Here is an 18,066-nt window from a genome sequence, read left to right as displayed (position 1 = left end):
GTGCTGCCCTGATAGACCCAAGGGAGCCCTACAAACTGACATCAGGAACCTGGACTGCTGAGTTTTCTTTCCCAGGGAAAATGGAAAAAGGATGTGCCCAGGGGCCCCTGGCCCTGACTGCAAAAAATCCTTATATCGAAGGATGGAGCCCACACCGAATTTGTCCCCACCTCAAACTTGTGCTGCCCTGATAGACCCAAGGGAGCCCTACAAACTGACATCAGGAACCTGGACTGCTGAGTTTTCTTTCCCAGGGAAAATGGAAAAAGGATGTGCCCGGGGGCCCCTGGCCCTGACTGCAAAGAATCCTTATATCGAAGGATGGACCCCACACCGAAGTTGTGCCCACCTCAAACTTGTGCTGCCCTGATAGACCCAAGGGAGCCCTACAAACTGACATCAGGAACCTGGACTGCTGAGTTTTCTTTCCCAGGGAAAATGGAAAAAGGATGTGCCCAGGGGCCTCTGGCCCTGACTGCAAAAAATCCTTATATCGAAGGATGGACCCCACACCAAAGTTGTCGCCACCTCAAACTTGTGCTGCCCTGATAGACCCAAGGGAGCCCTACAAACTGACATCAGGAACCTGGACTGATGAGTTTTCTTTCCCAGGGAAAATGGAAAAAGGATGTGCCCAGGGGCGCCCTGGCCCTAACTGCAAAAAATCCTTATATCGAAGGATGGAGCCCACACCGAATTTGTCCCCACCTCAAACTTGTGCTGCCCTGATAGACCCAAGGGAGCCCTACGAACTGACATCAGGAACCTGGACTGCTGAGTTTTCTTTCCCAGGGAAAATGGAAAAAGGATGTGCCCAGGGGCCCCTGGCCCTGGGCTGGGGCCTCACTGCAAAGAATCTTTATATCGAAGGATGGACCCCACACCAAATTTGTCCCCACCTCACACTTGTGCTGCCCTGATACACCCAAGGGAGCCCTACAAACTGACATCAGGAACCTGGACTGCTGAGTTTTCTTTCCCAGGGAAAATGGAAAAAGGATGTGCCCAGGGGCCTCTGGCCCTGACTGCAAAAAATCCTTATATCGAAGGATGGACCCCACACCGAAGTTGTCGCCACCTCAAACTTGTGCTGCCATGATACACCCAAGGGAGCCCTACAAACTGACATCAGGAACCTGGACTGCTGAGTTTTCTTTCCCAGGGAAAATGGAAAAAGGATGTGCCCAGGGGCCTCTGGCCCTGACTGCAAAAAATCCTTATATCGAAGGATGGACCCCACACCGAAGTTGTCGCCACCTCAAACTTGTGCTGCCCTGATAGACCCAAGGGAGCCCTACAAACTGACATCAGGAACCTGGACTGCTGAGTTTCTTTCCCAGGGAAAATGGAAAAAGGATGTGCCCAGGGTCCCCTGGCCCTTGGCTGGAGCCTCTCTGCAAAGAATCCTTATATCGAAGGATGGACACGACACCGAAGATGTCCCCACCTCTAACTTGTGCTGCCCTGATAGACCCAAGGGAGCCCTACAAACTGACATCAGGAACCTGGACTGCTGAGTTTTCTTTCCCAGGGAAAATGGAAAAAGGATGTGCCCAGGGGCCCCTTGCCCTGGGCTGGGGCCTCACTACAAAAAATCCTTATATCGAAGGATGGACCCCACACCGAAATTGTCCCCACCTCAAACTTGTGCTGCCCTGATAGACCCAAGGGAGCCCTACAAGCTGACATCAGGAACCTGGACTGCTGAGTTTTCTTTCCCAGGGAAAATGGAAAAAGGATGTGCCCAGGGGCCCCTGGCCCTGACTGCAAAAAATCCTTATATCGAAGGATGGAGCCCACACCGAAGTTGTCCCCACCTCAAACTTGTGCTGCCATGATACACCCAAGGGAGCCCTACAAACTGACATCAGGAACCTGGACTGCTGAGTTTTCTTTCCCAGGGAAAATGGAAAAAGGATGTGCCCAGGGGCCCCTGGCCCTGACTGCAAAAAATTCTTATATCGAAGGATGGACCCCACACCGAAGTTGTCGCCACCTCAAACTTGTGCTGCCCTGATAGACCCAAGGGAGCCCTACAAACTGACATCAGGAACCTGGACTGCTGAGTTTTCTTTCCCAGGGAAAATGGAAAAAGGATGTGCCCGGGGGCCCCTGGCCCTGACTGCAAAGAATCCTTCTATCGAAGGATGGACCCCACACCGAAGTTGTCCCCACCTCAAACTTGTGCTGCCCTGATAGACCCAAGGGAGCCCTACAAACTGACATCAGGAACCTGGACTGCTGAGTTTTCTTTCCCAGGGAAAATGGAAAAGGGATGTGCCCGGGGTCCCCTGGCCCTGACTGCAAAGAATCCTTATATCGAAGGATGGACCCCACACCGAAGTTGTCGCCACCTCAAACTTGTGCTGCCCTGATAGACCCAAGGGAGCCCTACAAACTGACATCAGGAACCTGGACTGCTGAGTTTTCTTTCCCAGGGAAAATGGAAAAAGGATGTGCCCAGGGGCCCCTGGCCCTGGGCTGGGGCCTCACTGCAAAGAATCTTTATATCGAAGGATGGACCCCACACCAAAGTTGTCCCCACCTCACACTTGTGCTGCCCTGATACACCCAAGGGAGCCCTACAAACTGACATCAGGAACCTGGACTGATGAGTTTTCTTTCCCAGGGAAAATGGAAAAAGGATGTGCCCAGGGGCCTCTGGCCCTGACTGCAAAAAATCCTTATATCGAAGGATGGACCCCACACCGAAGTTGTCGCCACCTCAAACTTGTGCTGCCCTGATAGACCCAAGGGAGCCCTACAAACTGACATCAGGAACCTGGACTGCTGAGTTTCTTTCCCAGGGAAAATGGAAAAAGGATGTGCCCAGGGTCCCCTGGCCCTTGGCTGGAGCCTCTCTGCAAAGAATCCTTATATCGAAGGATGGACACGACACCGAAGATGTCCCCACCTCTAACTTGTGCTGCCCTGATAGACCCAAGGGAGCCCTACAAACTGACATCAGGAACCTGGACTGCTGAGTTTTCTTTCCCAGGGAAAATGGAAAAAGGATGTGCCCAGGGGCCTCTGGCCCTGACTGCAAAAAATCCTTATATCGAAGGATGGACCCCACACCGAAGTTGTCGCCACCTCAAACTTGTGCTGCCATGATACACCCAAGGGAGCCCTACAAACTGACATCAGGAACCTGGACTGCTGAGTTTTCTTTCCCAGGGAAAATGGAAAAAGGATGTGCCCAGGGGCCTCTGGCCCTGACTGCAAAAAATCCTTATATCGAAGGATGGACCCCACACCGAAGTTGTCGCCACCTCAAACTTGTGCTGCCCTGATAGACCCAAGGGAGCCCTACAAACTGACATCAGGAACCTGGACTGCTGAGTTTCTTTCCCAGGGAAAATGGAAAAAGGATGTGCCCAGGGGCCCCTTGCCCTGGGCTGGGGCCTCACTACAAAAAATCCTTATATCGAAGGATGGACCCCACACCGAAATTGTCCCCACCTCAAACTTGTGCTGCCCTGATAGACCCAAGGGAGCCCTACAAGCTGACATCAGGAACTTGGACTGCTGAGTTTTCTTTCCCAGGGAAAATGGAAAAAGGATGTGCCCAGGGGCCCCTGGCCCTGACTGCAAAAAATCCTTATATCGAAGGATGGAGCCCACACCGAAGTTGTCCCCACCTCAAACTTGTGCTGCCCTGATAGACCCAAGGGAGCCCTACAAACTGACATCAGGAACCTGGACTGCTGAGTTTTCTTTCCCAGGGAAAATGGAAAAGGGATGTGCCCGGGGTCCCCTGGCCCTGACTGCAAAGAATCCTTATATCGAAGGATGGACCCCACACCGAAGTTGTCGCCACCTCAAACTTGTGCTGCCCTGATAGACCCAAGGGAGCCCTACAAACTGACATCAGGAACCTGGACTGCTGAGTTTTCTTTCCCAGGGAAAATGGAAAAAGGATGTGCCCAGGGGCCTCTGGCTCTGGGCTGGGGCCTCACTACAAAAAATCCTTATATCGAAGGATGGACCCCACACCGAAGTTGTCCCCACCTCAAACTTGTGCTGCCCTGATAGACCCAAGGGAGCCCTACAAACTGACATCAGGAACCTGGACTGCTGAGTTTTCTTTCCCAGGGAAAATGGAAAAAGGATGTGCCCAGGGGCCTCTGGCCCAGACTGCAAAAAATCCTTATATCGAAGGATGGACCCCACACCAAAGTTGTCGCCACCTCAAACTTGTGCTGCCCTGATAGACCCAAGGGAGCCCTACAAACTGACATCAGGAACCTGGACTGATGAGTTTTCTTTCCCAGGGAAAATGGAAAAAGGATGTGCCCAGGGGCGCCCTGGCCCTAACTGCAAAAAATCCTTATATCGAAGGATGGAGCCCACACCGAATTTGTCCCCACCTCAAACTTGTGCTGCCCTGATAGACCCAAGGGAGCCCTACGAACTGACATCAGGAACCTGGACTGCTGAGTTTTCTTTCCCAGGGAAAATGGAAAAAGGATGTGCCCAGGGGCCTCTGGCCCTGACTGCAAAAAATCCTTATATCGAAGGATGGACCCCACACCGAAGTTGTCGCCACCTCAAACTTGTGCTGCCATGATACACCCAAGGGAGCCCTACAAACTGACATCAGGAACCTGGACTGATGAGTTTTCTTTCCCAGGGAAAATGGAAAAAGGATGTGCCCAGGGGCCTCTGGCCCTGACTGCAAAAAATCCTTATATCGAAGGATGGACCCCACACCGAAGTTGTCGCCACCTCAAACTTGTGCTGCCCTGATAGACCCAAGGGAGCCCTACAAACTGACATCAGGAACCTGGACTGCTGAGTTTCTTTCCCAGGGAAAATGGAAAAAGGATGTGCCCAGGGTCCCCTGGCCCTTGGCTGGAGCCTCTCTGCAAAGAATCCTTATATCGAAGGATGGACACGACACCGAAGATGTCCCCACCTCTAACTTGTGCTGCCCTGATGGACCCAAGGGAGCCCTACAAACTGACATCAGGAACCTGGACTGCTGAGTTTTCTTTCCCAGGGAAAATGGAAAAAGGATGTGCCCAGGGGCCCCTGGCCCTGACTGCAAAGAATCCTTATATCGAAGGATGGACCCCACACCGAAGTTGTCCCCACCTCAAACTTGTGCTGCCCTGATAGACCCAAGGGAACCCTACAAACTGACATCAGGAACCTGGACTGCTGAGTTTTCTTTCCCAGGGAAAATGGAAAAAGGATGTGCCCAGGGTTCCCTGGCCCTGGGCCCCTGGCCCTGACAGCAAAAAATCCTTATATCGAAGGATGGACCCCACACCGAAGTTGTCCCCACCTCACACTTGTGCTGCCCTGATAGACCCAAGGGAGCCCTACAAACCGACATCAGGAACCTGGACTGCTGAGTTTTCTTTCCCAGGGAAAATGGAAAAAGGATGTGCCCAGAGGCCCCTGGCCCTGGGCTGGTGCCTCACTGCAAAGAATCCTTATATCGAAGGATGGACCCCACACCGAAATTGTCCCGACCGCAAACTTGTGCTGCCCTAATAGAACCAAGGGAGCCCTACAAGCTGACATCAGGAACCTGGACTGCTGAGTTTTCTTTCCCAGGGAAAATGGAAAAAGGATGTGCCAGGGGCCCCTGAACCTGGGCTGGGGCCTCACTGCAAAGAATCTTTATATAGAAGGATGGACCCCACACCGAAGTTGTCCCCACCTCAAACTTGTGCTGCCCTGATAGACCCAAGGGAGCCCTACAAACTGACATCAGGAACCTGGACTGCTGAGTTTTCTTTCCCAGGGAAAATGGAAAAAGGATGTGCCCAGGGGCCCCTTTCCCTGACTGCAAAGAATCCTTATATCGAAGGATGGACCCCACACCGAAGTTGTCGCCACCTCAAACTTGTGCTGCCCTGATACACCCAAGGGAGCCCTACAAACTGACATCAGGAACCTGGACTGATGAGTTTTCTTTCCCAGGGAAAATGGAAAAAGGATGTGCCCAGGGGCCCCTGGCCCAGACAGCAAAAAATCCTTATATCGAAGGATGGACCCCACACCAAAGTTGTCCCCACCTCAAACTTGTGCTGCCCTGATAGACCCAAGGGAGCCCTACAAACTGACATCAGGAACCTGGACTGCTGAGTTTTCTTTCCCAGGGAAAATGGAAAAAGGATGTGCCCTGGGGCCTCTGGCCCTGACTGCAAAAAATCCTTATATCGAAGGATGGACCCCACACCGAAGTTGTCGCCACCTCAAACTTGTGCTGCCCTGATAGACCCAAGGGAGCCCTACAAACTGACATCAGGAACCTGGACTGCTGAGTTTCTTTCCCAGGGAAAATGGAAAAAGGATGTGCCCAGGGTCCCCTGGCCCTTGGCTGGAGCCTCTCTGCAAAGAATCCTTATATCGAAGGATGGACACGACACCGAAGATGTCCCCACCTCTAACTTGTGCTGCCCTGATAGACCCAAGGGAGCCCTACAAACTGACATCAGGAACCTGGACTGCTGAGTTTTCTTTCCCAGGGAAAATGGAAAAAGGATGTGCCCAGGGGCCCCTGGCCCTGGGCTGGGGCCTCACTACAAAAAATCCTTATATCGAAGGATGGACCCCACACCGAAATTGTCCCCACCTCAAACTTGTGCTGCCCTGATAGACCCAAGGGAGCCCTACAAGCTGACATCAGGAACCTGGACTGCTGAGTTTTCTTTCCCAGGGAAAATGGAAAAAGGATGTGCCCAGGGGCCCCTGGCCCTGACTGCAAAAAATCCTTATATCGAAGGATGGAGCCCACACCGAAGTTGTCCCCACCTCAAACTTGTGCTGCCCTGATAGACCCAAGGGAGCCCTACAAACTGACATCAGGAACCTGGACTGCTGAGTTTTCTTTCCCAGGGAAAATGGAAAAGGGATGTGCCCGGGGTCCCCTGGCCCTGACTGCAAAGAATCCTTATATCGAAGGATGGACCCCACACCGAAGTTGTCCCCACCTCAAACTTGTGCTGCCCTGATAGACCCAAGGGAGCCCTACAAACTGACATCAGGAACCTGGACTGCTGAGTTTTCTTTCCCAGGGAAAATGGAAAAAGGATGTGCCCAGGGGCCTCTGGCTCTGGGCTGGGGCCTCACTACAAAAAATCCTTATATCGAAGGATGGACCCCACACCAAAGTTGTCGCCACCTCAAACTTGTGCTGCCCTGATAGACCCAAGGGAGCCCTACAAACTGACATCAGGAACCTGGACTGATGAGTTTTCTTTCCCAGGGAAAATGGAAAAAGGATGTGCCCAGGGGCCCCTGGCCCTGGGCTGGGGCCTCACTGCAAAGAATCTTTATATCGAAGGATGGACCCCACACCAAAGTTGTCCCCACCTCACACTTGTGCTGCCCTGATACACCCAAGGGAGCCCTACAAACTGACATCAGGAACCTGGACTGCTGAGTTTTCTTTCCCAGGGAAAATGGAAAAAGGATGTGCCCAGGGGCCTCTGGCCCTGACTGCAAAAAATCCTTATATCGAAGGATGGACCCCACACCGAAGTTGTCGCCACCTCAAACTTGTGCTGCCATGATACACCCAAGGGAGCCCTACAAACTGACATCAGGAACCTGGACTGATGAGTTTTCTTTCCCAGGGAAAATGGAAAAAGGATGTGCCCAGGGTCCCCTGGCCCTTGGCTGGAGCCTCTCTGCAAAGAATCCTTATATCGAAGGATGGACACGACACCGAAGATGTCCCCACCTCTAACTTGTGCTGCCCTGATAGACCCAAGGGAGCCCTACAAACTGACATCAGGAACCTGGACTGCTGAGTTTTCTTTCCCAGGGAAAATGGAAAAAGGATGTGCCCAGGGGCCCCTTGCCCTGGGCTGGGGCCTCACTACAAAAAATCCTTATATCGAAGGATGGACCCCACACCGAAGTTGTCCCCACCTCAAACTTGTGCTGCCCTGATAGACCCAAGGGAGCCCTACAAACTGACATCAGGAACCTGGACTGCTGAGTTTTCTTTCCCAGGGAAAATGGAAAAAGGATGTGCCCAGGGGCCCCTGGCCCGGACTGCAAAAAATCCTTATATGGAAGGATGGACCCCACACCGAATTTGTCCCCACCTCAAACTTGTGCTACCCTGATAGACCCAAGGGAGCCCTACAAACTGAGATCAGGAACCTGGACTGCTGAGTTTTCTTTCCCAGGGAAAATGGAAAAAGGATGTGCCCAGGGGCCTCTGGCCCTGACTGCAAAAAATCCTTATATCGAAGGATGGACCCCACACCGAAGTTGTCGCCACCTCAAACTTGTGCTGCCATGATACACCCAAGGGAGCCCTACAAACTGACATCAGGAACCTGGACTGATGAGTTTTCTTTCCCAGGGAAAATGGAAAAAGGATGTGCCCAGGGGCCTCTGGCCCTGACTGCAAAAAATCCTTATATCGAAGGATGGACCCCACACCGAAGTTGTCGCCACCTCAAACTTGTGCTGCCCTGATAGACCCAAGGGAGCCCTACAAACTGACATCAGGAACCTGGACTGCTGAGTTTCTTTCCCAGGGAAAATGGAAAAAGGATGTGCCCAGGGTCCCCTGGCCCTTGGCTGGAGCCTCTCTGCAAAGAATCCTTATATCGAAGGATGGACACGACACCGAAGATGTCCCCACCTCTAACTTGTGCTGCCCTGATAGACCCAAGGGAGCCCTACAAACTGACATCAGGAACCTGGACTGCTGAGTTTTCTTTCCCAGGGAAAATGGAAAAAGGATGTGCCCAGGGGCCCCTGGCCCTGACTGCAAAGAATCCTTATATCGAAGGATGGACCCCACACCGAAGTTGTCCCCACCTCAAACTTGTGCTGCCCTGATAGACCCAAGGGAACCCTACAAACTGACATCAGGAACCTGGACTGCTGAGTTTTCTTTCCCAGGGAAAATGGAAAAAGGATGTGCCCAGGGTTCCCTGGCCCTGGGCCCCTGGCCCTGACAGCAAAAAATCCTTATATCGAAGGATGGACCCCACACCGAAGTTGTCCCCACCTCACACTTGTGCTGCCCTGATAGACCCAAGGGAGCCCTACAAACCGACATCAGGAACCTGGACTGCTGAGTTTTCTTTCCCAGGGAAAATGGAAAAAGGATGTGCCCAGAGGCCCCTGGCCCTGGGCTGGTGCCTCACTGCAAAGAATCCTTATATCGAAGGATGGACCCCACACCGAAATTGTCCCGACCGCAAACTTGTGCTGCCCTAATAGAACCAAGGGAGCCCTACAAGCTGACATCAGGAACCTGGACTGCTGAGTTTTCTTTCCCAGGGAAAATGGAAAAAGGATGTGCCAGGGGCCCCTGAACCTGGGCTGGGGCCTCACTGCAAAGAATCTTTATATAGAAGGATGGACCCCACACCGAAGTTGTCCCCACCTCAAACTTGTGCTGCCCTGATAGACCCAAGGGAGCCCTACAAACTGACATCAGGAACCTGGACTGCTGAGTTTTCTTTCCCAGGGAAAATGGAAAAAGGATGTGCCCAGGGGCCCCTTTCCCTGACTGCAAAGAATCCTTATATCGAAGGATGGACCCCACACCGAAGTTGTCGCCACCTCAAACTTGTGCTGCCCTGATACACCCAAGGGAGCCCTACAAACTGACATCAGGAACCTGGACTGATGAGTTTTCTTTCCCAGGGAAAATGGAAAAAGGATGTGCCCAGGGGCCCCTGGCCCAGACAGCAAAAAATCCTTATATCGAAGGATGGACCCCACACCAAAGTTGTCCCCACCTCAAACTTGTGCTGCCCTGATAGAACCAAGGGAGCCCTACAAACTGACATCAGGAACCTGGACTGCTGAGTTTTCTTTCCCAGGGAAAATGGAAAAAGGATGTGCCCTGGGGCCTCTGGCCCTGACTGCAAAAAATCCTTATATCGAAGGATGGACCCCACACCGAAGTTGTCGCCACCTCAAACTTGTGCTGCCCTGATAGACCCAAGGGAGCCCTACAAACTGACATCAGGAACCTGGACTGCTGAGTTTCTTTCCCAGGGAAAATGGAAAAAGGATGTGCCCAGGGTCCCCTGGCCCTTGGCTGGAGCCTCTCTGCAAAGAATCCTTATATCGAAGGATGGACACGACACCGAAGATGTCCCCACCTCTAACTTGTGCTGCCCTGATAGACCCAAGGGAGCCCTACAAACTGACATCAGGAACCTGGACTGCTGAGTTTTCTTTCCCAGGGAAAATGGAAAAAGGATGTGCCCAGGGGCCCCTGGCCCTGGGCTGGGGCCTCACTACAAAAAATCCTTATATCGAAGGATGGACCCCACACCGAAATTGTCCCCACCTCAAACTTGTGCTGCCCTGATAGACCCAAGGGAGCCCTACAAGCTGACATCAGGAACCTGGACTGCTGAGTTTTCTTTCCCAGGGAAAATGGAAAAAGGATGTGCCCAGGGGCCCCTGGCCCTGACTGCAAAAAATCCTTATATCGAAGGATGGAGCCCACACCGAAGTTGTCCCCACCTCAAACTTGTGCTGCCCTGATAGACCCAAGGGAGCCCTACAAACTGACATCAGGAACCTGGACTGCTGAGTTTTCTTTCCCAGGGAAAATGGAAAAGGGATGTGCCCGGGGTCCCCTGGCCCTGACTGCAAAGAATCCTTATATCGAAGGATGGACCCCACACCGAAGTTGTCCCCACCTCAAACTTGTGCTGCCCTGATAGACCCAAGGGAGCCCTACAAACTGACATCAGGAACCTGGACTGCTGAGTTTTCTTTCCCAGGGAAAATGGAAAAAGGATGTGCCCAGGGGCCTCTGGCTCTGGGCTGGGGCCTCACTACAAAAAATCCTTATATCGAAGGATGGACCCCACACCAAAGTTGTCGCCACCTCAAACTTGTGCTGCCCTGATAGACCCAAGGGAGCCCTACAAACTGACATCAGGAACCTGGACTGATGAGTTTTCTTTCCCAGGGAAAATGGAAAAAGGATGTGCCCAGGGGCCCCTGGCCCTGGGCTGGGGCCTCACTGCAAAGAATCTTTATATCGAAGGATGGACCCCACACCAAAGTTGTCCCCACCTCACACTTGTGCTGCCCTGATACACCCAAGGGAGCCCTACAAACTGACATCAGGAACCTGGACTGCTGAGTTTTCTTTCCCAGGGAAAATGGAAAAAGGATGTGCCCAGGGGCCTCTGGCCCTGACTGCAAAAAATCCTTATATCGAAGGATGGACCCCACACCGAAGTTGTCGCCACCTCAAACTTGTGCTGCCCTGATAGACCCAAGGGAGCCCTACAAACTGACATCAGGAACCTGGACTGATGAGTTTTCTTTCCCAGGGAAAATGGAAAAAGGATGTGCCCAGGGTCCCCTGGCCCTTGGCTGGAGCCTCTCTGCAAAGAATCCTTATATCGAAGGATGGACACGACACCGAAGATGTCCCCACCTCTAACTTGTGCTGCCCTGATAGACCCAAGGGAGCCCTACAAACTGACATCAGGAACCTGGACTGCTGAGTTTTCTTTCCCAGGGAAAATGGAAAAAGGATGTGCCCAGGGGCCCCTTGCCCTGGGCTGGGGCCTCACTACAAAAAATCCTTATATCGAAGGATGGACCCCACACCGAAGTTGTCCCCACCTCAAACTTGTGCTGCCCTGATAGACCCAAGGGAGCCCTACAAACTGACATCAGGAACCTGGACTGCTGAGTTTTCTTTCCCAGGGAAAATGGAAAAAGGATGTGCCCAGGGGCCCCTGGCCCGGACTGCAAAAAATCCTTATATGGAAGGATGGACCCCACACCGAATTTGTCCCCACCTCAAACTTGTGCTACCCTGATAGACCCAAGGGAGCCCTACAAACTGAGATCAGGAACCTGGACTGCTGAGTTTTCTTTCCCAGGGAAAATGGAAAAAGGATGTGCCCAGAGGCCCCTGGCCCTGGGCTGGTGCCTCACTGCAAAGAATCCTTATATCGAAGGATGGACCCCACACCGAAATTGTCCCGACCGCAAACTTGTGTTGCCCTAATAGAACCAAGGGAGCCCTACAAGCTGACATCAGGAACCTGGACTGCTGAGTTTTCTTTCCCAGGGAAAATGGAAAAAGGATGTGCCAGGGGCCCCTGAACCTGGGCTGGGGCCTCACTGCAAAGAATCTTTATATAGAAGGATGGACCCCACACCGAAGTTGTCCCCACCTCAAACTTGTGCTGCCCTGATAGACCCAAGGGAGCCCTACAAACTGACATCAGGAACCTGGACTGCTGAGTTTTCTTTCCCAGGGAAAATGGAAAAAGGATGTGCCCAGGGGCCCCTTTCCCTGACTGCAAAGAATCCTTATATCGAAGGATGGACCCCACACCGAAGCTGTCCCCACCTCAAACTTGTGCTGCCCTGATAGACCCAAGGGAGCCCTACAAACTGACATCAGGAACCTGGACTGCTGAGTTTTCTTTCCCAGGGAAAATGGAAAAAGGATGTGCCCAGGGGCCCCTGGCCCTGACTGCAAAAAATTCTTATATCGAAGGATGGACCCCACACCGAAGTTGTCGCCACCTCAAACTTGTGCTGCCCTGATAGACCCAAGGGAGCCCTACAAACTGACATCAGGAACCTGGACTGCTGAGTTTTCTTTCCCAGGGAAAATGGAAAAAGGATGTGCCCGGGGGCCCCTGGCCCTGACTGCAAAGAATCCTTATATCGAAGGATGGACCCCACACCGAAGTTGTCCCCACCTCAAACTTGTGCTGCCCTGATAGACCCAAGGGAGCCCTACAAACTGACATCAGGAACCTGGACTGCTGAGTTTTCTTTCCCAGGGAAAATGGAAAAGGGATGTGCCCGGGGTCCCCTGGCCCTGACTGCAAAGAATCCTTATATCGAAGGATGGACCCCACACCGAAGTTGTCGCCACCTCAAACTTGTGCTGCCCTGATAGACCCAAGGGAGCCCTACAAACTGACATCAGGAACCTGGACTGCTGAGTTTTCTTTCCCAGGGAAAATGGAAAAAGGATGTGCCCAGGGGCCCCTGGCCCAGACAGCAAAAAATCCTTATATCGAAGGATGGAGCCCACACCGAATTTGTCCCCACCTCAAACTTGTGCTGCCCTGATAGACCCAAGGGAGCCCTACAAACTGACATCAGGAACCTGGACTGCTGAGTTTTCTTTCCCAGGGAAAATGGAAAAAGGATGTGCCCAGGGGCCCCTGGCCCTGGGCTGGGGCCTCACTGCAAAGAATCTTTATATCGAAGGATGGACCCCACACCGAAGTTGTCGCCACCTCAAACTTGTGCTGCCCTGATAGACCCAAGGGAGCCCTACAAACTGACATCAGGAACCTGGACTGCTGAGTTTTCTTTCCCAGGGAAAATGGAAAAAGGATGTGCCCGGGGGCCCCTGGCCCTGACTGCAAAGAATCCTTATATCGAAGGATGGACCCCACACCGAAGTTGTCCCCACCTCAAACTTGTGCTGCCCTGATAGACCCAAGGGAGCCCTACAAACTGACATCAGGAACCTGGACTGCTGAGTTTTCTTTCCCAGGGAAAATGGAAAAAGGATGTGCCCAGGGGCCTCTGGCCCTGACTGCAAAAAATCCTTATATCGAAGGATGGACCCCACACCAAAGTTGTCGCCACCTCAAACTTGTGCTGCCCTGATAGACCCAAGGGAGCCCTACAAACTGACATCAGGAACCTGGACTGATGAGTTTTCTTTCCCAGGGAAAATGGAAAAAGGATGTGCCCAGGGGCGCCCTGGCCCTAACTGCAAAAAATCCTTATATCGAAGGATGGAGCCCACACCGAATTTGTCCCCACCTCAAACTTGTGCTGCCCTGATAGACCCAAGGGAGCCCTACGAACTGACATCAGGAACCTGGACTGCTGAGTTTTTTTTCCCAGGGAAAATGGAAAAAGGATGTGCCCAGGGGCCCCTGGCCCTGGGCTGGGGCCTCACTGCAAAGAATCTTTATATCGAAGGCTGGACCCCACACCAAATTTGTCCCCACCTCACACTTGTGCTGCCGTGATACACCCAAGGGAGCCCTACAAACTGACATCAGGAACCTGGACTGCTGAGTTTTCTTTCCCAGGGAAAATGGAAAAAGGATGTGCCCAGGGGCCTCTGGCCCTGACTGCAAAAAATCCTTATATCGAAGGATGGACCCCACACCGAAGTTGTCGCCACCTCAAACTTGTGCTGCCCTGATAGACCCAAGGGAGCCCTACAAACTGACGTCAGGAACCTGGACTGCTGAGTTTCTTTCCCAGGGAAAATGGAAAAAGGATGTGCCCAGGGTCCCCTGGCCCTTGGCTGGAGCCTCTCTGCAAAGAATCCTTATATCGAAGGATGGACACGACACCGAAGATGTCCCCACCTCTAACTTGTGCTGCCCTGATAGACCCAAGGGAGCCCTACAAACTGACATCAGGAACCTGGACTGCTGAGTTTTCTTTCCCAGGGAAAATGGAAAAAGGATGTGCCCAGGGGCCCCTTGCCCTGGGCTGGGGCCTCACTACAAAAAATCCTTATATCGAAGGATGGACCCCACACCGAAATTGTCCCCACCTCAAACTTGTGCTGCCCTGATAGACCCAAGGGAGCCCTACAAGCTGACATCAGGAACCTGGACTGCTGAGTTTTCTTTCCCAGGGAAAATGGAAAAAGGATGTGCCCAGGGGCCCCTGGCCCTGACAGCAAAAATTCCTTATATCGAAGGATGGACCCCACACCAAAGTTGTCCCCACCTCACACTTGTGCTGCCCTGATACACCCAAGGGAGCCCTACAAACTGACATCAGGAACCTGGACTGCTGAGTTTTCTTTCCCAGGGAAAATGGAAAAAGGATGTGCCCAGGGGCCCCTGGCCCTGACTGCAAAAAATTCTTATATCGAAGGATGGACCCCACACCGAAGTTGTCGCCACCTCAAACTTGTGCTGCCCTGATAGACCCAAGGGAGCCCTACAAACTGACATCAGGAACCTGGACTGCTGAGTTTTCTTTCCCAGGGAAAATGGAAAAAGGATGTGCCCGGGGGCCCCTGGCCCTGACTGCAAAGAATCCTTATATCGAAGGATGGACCCCACACCGAAGTTGTCCCCACCTCAAACTTGTGCTGCCCTGATAGACCCAAGGGAGCCCTACAAACTGACATCAGGAACCTGGACTGCTGAGTTTTCTTTCCCAGGGAAAATGGAAAAGGGATGTGCCCGGGGTCCCCTGGCCCTGACTGCAAAGAATCCTTATATCGAAAGATGGACCCCACACCAAAGTTGTCGCCACCTCAAACTTGTGCTGCCCTGATAGACCCAAGGGAGCCCTACAAACTGACATCAGGAACCTGGACTGCTGAGTTTTCTTTCCCAGGGAAAATGGAAAAAGGATGTGCCCAGGGGCCCCTGGCCCTAACTGCAAAAAATCCTTATATCGAAGGATGGAGCCCACACCGAATTTGTCCCCACCTCAAACTTGTGCTGCCCTGATAGACCCAAGGGAGCCCTACAAACTGACATCAGGAACCTGGACTGCTGAGTTTTCTTTCCCAGGGAAAATGGAAAAAGGATGTGCCCGGGGGCCCCTGGCCCTGACTGCAAAGAATCCTTATATCGAAGGATGGACCCCACACCGAAGTTGTGCCCACCTCAAACTTGTGCTGCCCTGATAGACCCAAGGGAGCCCTACAAACTGACATCAGGAACCTGGACTGCTGAGTTTTCTTTCCCAGGGAAAATGGAAAAAGGATGTGCCCAGGGGCCTCTGGCCCTGACTGCAAAAAATCCTTATATCGAAGGATGGACCCCACACCAAAGTTGTCGCCACCTCAAACTTGTGCTGCCCTGATAGACCCAAGGGAGCCCTACAAACTGACATCAGGAACCTGGACTGATGAGTTTTCTTTCCCAGGGAAAATGGAAAAAGGATGTGCCCAGGGGCGCCCTGGCCCTAACTGCAAAAAATCCTTATATCGAAGGATGGAGCCCACACCGAATTTGTCCCCACCTCAAACTTGTGCTGCCCTGATAGACCCAAGGGAGCCCTACGAACTGACATCAGGAACCTGGACTGCTGAGTTTTCTTTCCCAGGGAAAATGGAAAAAGGATGTGCCCAGGGGCCCCTGGCCCTGGGCTGGGGCCTCACTGCAAAGAATCTTTATATCGAAGGATGGACCCCACACCAAATTTGTCCCCACCTCACACTTGTGCTGCCCTGATACACCCAAGGGAGCCCTACAAACTGACATCAGGAACCTGGACTGCTGAGTTTTCTTTCCCAGGGAAAATGGAAAAAGGATGTGCCCAGGGGCCTCTGGCCCTGACTGCAAAAAATCCTTATATCGAAGGATGGACCCCACACCGAAGTTGTCGCCACCTCAAACTTGTGCTGCCATGATACACCCAAGGGAGCCCTACAAACTGACATCAGGAACCTGGACTGCTGAGTTTTCTTTCCCAGGGAAAATGGAAAAAGGATGTGCCCAGGGGCCTCTGGCCCTGACTGCAAAAAATCCTTATATCGAAGGATGGACCCCACACCGAAGTTGTCGCCACCTCAAACTTGTGCTGCCCTGATAGACCCAAGGGAGCCCTACAAACTGACATCAGGAACCTGGACTGCTGAGTTTCTTTCCCAGGGAAAATGGAAAAAGGATGTGCCCAGGGTCCCCTGGCCCTTGGCTGGAGCCTCTCTGCAAAGAATCCTTATATCGAAGGATGGACACGACACCGAAGATGTCCCCACCTCTAACTTGTGCTGCCCTGATAGACCCAAGGGAGCCCTACAAACTGACATCAGGAACCTGGACTGCTGAGTTTTCTTTCCCAGGGAAAATGGAAAAAGGATGTGCCCAGGGGCCCCTTGCCCTGGGCTGGGGCCTCACTACAAAAAATCCTTATATCGAAGGATGGACCCCACACCGAAATTGTCCCCACCTCAAACTTGTGCTGCCCTGATAGACCCAAGGGAGCCCTACAAGCTGACATCAGGAACCTGGACTGCTGAGTTTTCTTTCCCAGGGAAAATGGAAAAAGGATGTGCCCAGGGGCCCCTGGCCCTGACTGCAAAAAATCCTTATATCGAAGGATGGAGCCCACACCGAAGTTGTCCCCACCTTAAACTTGTGCTGCCCTGATAGACCCAAGGGAGCCCTACAAACTGACATCAGGAACCTGGACTGCTGAGTTTTCTTTCCCAGGGAAAATGGAAAAAGGATGTGCCCAGGGGCCCCTGGCCCTGGGCTGGGGCCTCACTGCAAAGAATCTTTATATCGAAGGATGGACCCCACACCAAAGTTGTCCCCACCTCACACTTGTGCTGCCCTGATACACCCAAGGGAGCCCTACAAACTGACATCAGGAACCTGGACTGATGAGTTTTCTTTCCCAGGGAAAATGGAAAAAGGATGTGCCCAGGGGCCTCTGGCCCTGACTGCAAAAAATCCTTATATCGAAGGATGGACCCCACACCGAAGTTGTCGCCACCTCAAACTTGTGCTGCCCTGATAGACCCAAGGGAGCCCTACAAACTGACATCAGGAACCTGGACTGCTGAGTTTCTTTCCCAGGGAAAATGGAAAAAGGATGTGCCCAGGGTCCCCTGGCCCTTGGCTGGAGCCTCTCTGCAAAGAATCCTTATATCGAAGGATGGACACGACACCGAAGATGTCCCCACCTCTAACTTGTGCTGCCCTGATAGACCCAAGGGAGCCCTACAAACTGACATCAGGAACCTGGACTGCTGAGTTTTCTTTCCCAGGGAAAATGGAAAAAGGATGTGCCCAGGGGCCTCTGGCCCTGACTGCAAAAAATCCTTATATCGAAGGATGGACCCCACACCGAAGTTGTCGCCACCTCAAACTTGTGCTGCCATGATACACCCAAGGGAGCCCTACAAACTGACATCAGGAACCTGGACTGCTGAGTTTTCTTTCCCAGGGAAAATGGAAAAAGGATGTGCCCAGGGGCCTCTGGCCCTGACTGCAAAAAATCCTTATATCGAAGGATGGACCCCACACCGAAGTTGTCGCCACCTCAAACTTGTGCTGCCCTGATAGACCCAAGGGAGCCCTACAAACTGACATCAGGAACCTGGACTGCTGAGTTTCTTTCCCA

This window comes from Lonchura striata, chromosome 34 (assembly GCF_046129695.1).
Source record: "Lonchura striata isolate bLonStr1 chromosome 34, bLonStr1.mat, whole genome shotgun sequence".
Taxonomy (NCBI): domain Eukaryota; kingdom Metazoa; phylum Chordata; class Aves; order Passeriformes; family Estrildidae; genus Lonchura; species Lonchura striata.
The sequence above is the reverse complement of the archived record's forward strand: the minus strand, read 5'-3'. Positions refer to the sequence as shown.